Genomic DNA, 6,957 nt, shown 5'->3' on the forward strand with positions numbered 1-6,957 from the left:
CTACGTAACGTACAGCGCTCATTTGCAACTCATTTTGTGCCGTACAGCCTGTTTCCACCAGGGGTAGCCCTTCTCTCGCAGATTAAAATCATGCTTAACCATATACACTTGTAAAAAAACGTCATGATTTTTGTCTAAATTAATATAATTATTGCTAATATTAAACTAATATTTCATGACTAGGGTGCCAATTGCATTTTTTTGCGAGTCATTACTGCGAGCCATCATGACACTCAAAAGCCGGAACAGCTGCAGTTCACTTGTGAGGCTAACGTTAGCGCAGCCCTAAACCCCTCTTCAAATTCTACACAAACCTTCAAACAGGTGATAAGACATTACATAAACTCTTTACGTTTTATTTACATTTTAAAGTTGACTAGTTGGACAAATCGGGTGAAAAAAAACTGTTTTCTTCACCCAACATATTTCCCCCTTTCAAGATCACTTCGTAGCCTTCGCTCCCCACCCGCCATTTTTAAAAAGACCCGACGGAGCTCATTGCCTTGTGGAATTATGCAGAGATGGGCATCATGAGGGTCTCCTCATTCATTTTGTTGGAAAGGGGATAAATTGTGCTTTACATTGGTATTCATATTACAGTTGATCTGGAAYTATTACGTTTTTTGGGCGCAAAAATAAGGTCAATTTTACGGACCAAGGCGATGTACAAAAGTGAGTGAGTTTACGTTATATACACACAGTATAGTCTTTGTATATGGCTTTTATCATCTGCAGTAACCAGTGGTATACAGCAGGAGGTGTTCTCTCTCTCTCTCTGCTGACGAGCTCACCTTCGGGGTCCAGCAGAGCAGCATGTTCTTGGTGGAGCGAGTCCTCGTAGACGGACACAGCTCTCCGCTGGGGAGAGGGCTTCATGCGGGACTGGGGTTTAGGAAGGCTCTCTAGGGGATGACCAAGACACACAGGAGTTAGATACACAATTACACACACAGTGACACCAAGACACAACTCGCGGTGGATTTAGGCTTGACACTTAAGTCACAGTGACATTCATGTCCAAAAAGACCAGAGCAGGCATACCCAACACATGTTTGGGATGCCATCCTCTGCCATAATGTGGACCCAAATAACATCAGGGTGCTACATATTGGTGGTGGACTGTGCAATACACTGTACATTAATGTCATTCAGTCATTCAGCTAGTGCACTCGAGTCAAAACCAATACAGTCCGACTTCTGGCAAATGGATTCCCAGGATTGATATCAGCTCACTTTGATTATGTAAAATAATCTTTCTAATACAGACAAGTGCATTAGGTGCTGCCATGCACAAAATATGTTACAGTATATGAAAACAAAGAGAGATACCAAAGTAATTATTATGCTCTGAGCATTCACTGTGATTGCATTATTTCATAGTAAGCTTATAATGAAAGACAAAGCATCAGAGAGAGTGGGAGAGACAAAGCATCCGAGAGAGTGGGAGAGACAAAGCATCCGAGAGAGTGGGAGAGACAAAGCATCAGAGAGAGTGGGAGAGACAAAGCATCAGAGAGAGTGGGAGAGACAAAGCATCAGAGAAGAGTGGGAGAGACAAAGCCAACAAGACACGCTTGCTGAATTCCGCGCCGTCTTGTATATGCCGGGTCTTGTTGAGCCGATAATTACCCGTCCGCTGGTCGGCCATAGCCACCTCGTTCCCCGAGCGAGGGGTATCCGAATTGAACTGGGCGAGTGGAGAGACAAAGCATCAGAGAGAGTGGGAGAGAACAAGAGGCCATCAGAAAGAGAGTGGGAGAGACAAAGCACCGAGAGAGTGGGAGAGACAAAGCAATCACGAGAGAGTGGGAGAGACAAAGCATCAGAGAGAGTGGGAGAGCCCAAGCATCAGAGAGAGTGGGAGAGACAAAGCATCAGAGAGAGTGGGAGAGACAAAGCATCAGAGAGAGTGGGAGAGACAAAGGGAACAGATACAGAACATAAAACTAGCTTGGTATTTTTCTGCACAGACAGAAAAAACATTATAGTTAGTCAAGTATTTTTTCACAAATTAAAAAGTGTGCTCAGACCTGGAAAGAAGAGAGGTGAGTGATACTGTATGTACAGTGCATTTGGAAAGTATTCAGACCCCTTCTCTTTTTTCTACATTTTGTTGTGTTATGCGTTATTCTAAAAACAAAAAATGTTTTAATCCCTCATTAATCTTCACATAATACCCCATAATAACAAAGTGAAAACTTATTTACATAAGCATTCAGACCCTTTGCTATGAGACTCGAAATTGAGCGCATGTGCATCCCATGGTTACTCTGACAGAACTCCAGAGTTCATCTCTGGAGCTCTGTCAGAGTGACCATCAGGTTCTGTGGAGATGGGAGAACCTTCCAGAAAGACAACCATCTCTGCAGCACTTCACCAATCAGGCCTTTATGGTAGTGTGGACAGACGGAAGCCCCTTCTCAATAAATGCACATGACAGCCCGCTTGGAGTTTGCCAAAAGGCACCTGAAGGACTCTCAGACCATGAGAAACAAGATTCTCTGGTCTGATGAAACCAAGATTGAACTCTTTGGCCTGAATGCCAAGCGTCACATCTGGATGAAACCTGGCACCATCCCTATGGTGTAGCATGGTGGTGGCAGCATCATTCTGTGGGGATGTTTTCAGCAGCAAGGACTGGGAGACTAATCAGGATCGAGGGAAAGATGAAGGGAGCAAAGTACTGAGAGATCCTTGATGAAAACCTGCTCCAGAGTGCTCAGGACTGGGGCAAAGGTTCACTTTCCAACAGGACAACAACCCAAAGCACACAACCAAGACAACGCAGGAGTGGCTTCGGGACAAGTCTCTGAATGTGCTTGAGTGGCCCAGCGAGACCCCGGACTTGAACCTGATCTAACATCTCTGGAGAGACCTGAAAATAACTGTGCAGCAACACTCCCCATCCAACCTGAGAGCTTGAGAGGTTCTGCAGAGAAGAATGGGAGAAACTCCCCAAATACAGGTGTGCCAAGCTTGTACCCAAGAAGACTGAAGGCTGTAATCGCTGCCAAAGGTTTTTTCAACAAAGTACTGAGTAAATGGTCTGAATACTTATGTAAATGTGATATATCTGTTTTTTTATTTAGAATAAATGTAATAAAAAATTATAACCTGTTTTTGCTTTATCATTATGGGGTATTGTGTGTAGATTTAGTCAATTTTAGAATAAGGCTTCAACATAACAAAATGTGGAAAAAGTAAAGGGGTCTGAATACTTTCCAAATGCACTGTATGTATACCTTCAGTGACTGATTGTGCTCTCTCAGTGCGCTCCCTGCTCTCCAGAGAGCTGGGGTCCCTGTGTGGCGATGGGGCAGGGGGAGTCTCCTTGCGGGAGGAAGGACTGGTCGGCTCACTCTGCTGGGTCTGGGTCTGGCTCTGGGACGGCTCTGGCTCTGCTGGCTGGGTCTGGGTCTCCGTGGCTGTGTTGGGCTGCCGGGGGACCCCCGGGGATGTCCTAGCGGCAGCAGGGTGCTGCTGGGGGGCTGGGAGAGGGGGTTTGGCTGCCACTGTGGGTTTGGGAGGGAGGGGGCCGATGGGACGTCCTGGGAGGAGGGGCTTGTCTGTTCTGAGAGCCTCCACGCCTGCTCTGATTGGCCGCCTGGTGTCTGAGGGGAGAAGGGAGGTTGCACTGAAGTCATTGCTTCAACATTATATTTACATAAAGGCTTGGAGCAAAACTTTTTGGCTCGAGGGCCATATCGGGATTTTGAAATTCAATGGAGGGCCGCATTTTTTGGGGGACAATTGTTTGTTAAAATCAATTTGCGGGGGCCTCCCGAGTGGCYCAGCGGTCATAGCACTGCATCGCAGTGCTTGAGGCGTCACTACAGACCCGGGTTCGATCCCAGGCTGTGTCACAGCTGGCCGTGAATGGGAGACTTATGAGGCGGCACACAATTGGCCCAGCGTCATCCAGGTTAGGAAGGGGTTTGGCAGGCTGAGATTTACTTGTCACATCGTGCTTTAGCGACTCCTGTGGCCGGCCGGGCGCATGCACTCTGACACGGTCGCCAGGTGCACGTTGTTTCCTCCAACACATTGGTGCGGCTGGCTTACGGATTAAGTGGGCATTGTGTCAAGAAGCAGTGCGGCTTGGCTGGGTCGTGTTTTTCGACCTTCGCCTCTCCTGAGTCCGTACGGGAGTTGTAGCGATGGGACAACACTGTAACTACCAATAGGATACCATGAAATTGGGGAGAAAAAAGGGGTAAAAAAATACAAATAAAACATTTATTCGTATTTTATACATTTTTTGTCTCGCGGGCCGGATTGAAGTCCTCGGCCTGGCTGGATACGACCCAGTGGGCCGTACTTTTCCCCCCATTGGCTTGGAGTATAGATGGATATATTACATGGACATCCATTCACTAGATTTAAGTGTCAGAATTACCTGAAGCTGATGTGGACATAGTGCGAGGCTTCATGGACGTGGGTGGTGGTTCAGGTTTTTTGTCAAGAATTGCACCTGAGAAAGAGTAGAGGATTATAGCAAAATGGGAGGTTCACCTACACATACTATGAGCCTCTCCATACTTGAAGCAGTCTGACACACAAAATAAACAAGAAATCCACACAAAAAACAGCTAAGGGAGCTTTCACTGTTATCTTTAGAGCTCTATTGGCTGATAGTGCTGAGTTCCCCTCTGAGTGAATGTGTGAACTGATCCCTGACCTCCAGCACTGAGTGACAAAGGGCAGTAATGACTCCCAGGCTAGCCGGTCTGCGTTGCTCGGACTTCCCATGAACCTCTCTGGCCTGCTCTAACCTCAGGGTCAACGCCAGTCACAACCCAGCTAGCACATAACGTTCTGAGACCCATATGTTTCTTAGAGCTTGGTGAGCGTGTGGTTGTCCTATGGTTATTTAGCATACAGCCTTCCCACAACATTCTGGAAATGGTGCAGGATAGTTGCTTGGCTTTGGAACATTCTCAGCACAGATAAGGAACTTGACAAAATAACGTTATTTTCTTGGTATTTAATTGGTTTAACAGAACGTTTCCTAAAAGTATCAAACATTTTTGGTAATGTTCTAGGAATGTTCTCCAACTGGTTTGACATTGGGAATGTTTTCAAATAGTTCAGAGAACATTCAGAAACAACCCACTGGGCACAAACTGGTTGAATCAATTTTGTTTCCATGTCACTTCAATTAAATATGTTGAACCAACGTGGAATAGACGTTGAATTGATGTCTGAGCCCATTGTGAACGTTCTTCTGTGGGAATTTCAGTACTTCAGCATAACGTTTCCTCATGGTTCTATTTAAAGTCATGTTCTTCGAACATTAAGAAAACTTTACAGAAAAACCACAAGAAAACATTAGTAACGTTCAAAGAACGTTATAAGAATGTTATTGAAAAACATATACATTCCGTTCTCAGCGTCAACAAAACTCTCTCTATCCTTTATCTTTTTAAGTGTGTTCAGGTGTGTTGGCTGTGCCCACTAATGAGTGCTTGTTTCCTTTGAAATTGGGTCTGTTTGAATAGACTAAACTGAACAGCTTTGTATGAGTTAAAACATGGCATGCTAGCTCCATCCTGGTGGTGCAGTGGACTAATTCCATGGATAGAAAACAGAAGATCATAGGTTCATCTCACTGATGCTGTGTCACAATACAAAAATAAATGTTTGGATGATTAATGTCTAAGCAAAATAATTTCCATGTCTCCTATCTGTGCATGGAGTTCTAAACAGTTAACCTAAGCTAGCAGTGTCATTAAAAGTCTTATTGAAACATTCAGTAAAAGTTTTAAGGAAGTTATTCAAAAACCTCAAAATAACCGTTAATAAAACCTCACAGGAAAACTTTCAGGGAACCATAGTAAAACATTCTGAGAACCTCCCTGCAATCTAAAAATGTACATTCCCAGAACAAGTGAAATCTTTACTTCCGTTCTCAGAACATTTAAAAAAACATTCTGTTTTACCAGTCAGGAAATGTATGGCTTCGTTCCGAGAACCAATAGGAAACCAGAAAACGTACATTCCCACAACTTCCAAGGAACCAGATGTGCTAGCTGAACACTGTATTTATACATGCAAGATTGATTTCTCTGATGGCCTTTACCTCATTTGGCTTCACACTGGCCTTTACCAGAAATAAGCACAGATTCTACATTTCTATCAAATTGATCTAGATTCCTTCTTCTTTTCAAGGGGTACACAAGAGGCCAACAACAGCAGTTTACACTTGACAAGCATCTACCGTCAAATCGCATCCCTAGTGCTACAGCAACACTTTTACTTGACAGTCTACAATTCAACAGTTCTAAGAGGAGATATCTACATGTAGCACAACCACCCGACTCTAAGTTGACAAAGACTGCACATCTACAGCAAACCTGAGATGCTGTCAAGCTCCCGTCGGCAGTAGGGGATTTGTACATACAGTGTGATGAGTCACACTGAGTCACACAGGGAGTCCCAGACACAGCTGAGGAGGTGTGCGGAGTGGCTTACCTTCGGAGTTGGTTTTCCTCAGCTCCTCTTCTTTGTTCTAAAGGAAGATATAAGAGAATGTTATTCATGCGTTATCCTCCCATGTGCCCCTACCTGGACTGATAAGGCACGCTGCAGTGGATAAGCTGCAATATCACAGTCTCAGGATTAGGTACTATACTGAGATATTCACTGCCATGGCACATTACATGAATGTCACAAAGGTGCTGTAATCCTAAGTGAATCCCAGCTGGGCGCTCGGAACATAAATAGAGGAAATAGGGAGGAAGAGAACAGAAAGGGTAGTCCACAACCATCAATATCACACACAAACACACACCTGGCTGCTCTTTGTGTCTGCAGGAGGTGTCTTGGCCACCCCCATGCGGTGGAGCATTACGTGGAGACGCTGCTCAAGGCTGGATGTGCTCTCAGATGCGTGTTTCTGGAAGAGGATGACCAAAAGCATATCTAAATGATGTGCATTTTCTTTAGGAACTAACTCCA

At 44.8% G+C, this 6,957-nt stretch overlaps 1 pseudogene; it reads right to left on the reverse strand.

The window, feature by feature from the left end:
• LOC111952733 (serine/arginine repetitive matrix protein 1-like) overlaps nt 1-6,957 on the reverse strand; it is a 37,058-nt pseudogene that overhangs the window by 3,225 nt on the left and 26,876 nt on the right.

This window comes from Salvelinus sp. IW2-2015, linkage group LG26 (assembly GCF_002910315.2).
Source record: "Salvelinus sp. IW2-2015 linkage group LG26, ASM291031v2, whole genome shotgun sequence".
In the NCBI taxonomy this organism is placed as follows: domain Eukaryota; kingdom Metazoa; phylum Chordata; class Actinopteri; order Salmoniformes; family Salmonidae; genus Salvelinus; species Salvelinus sp. IW2-2015.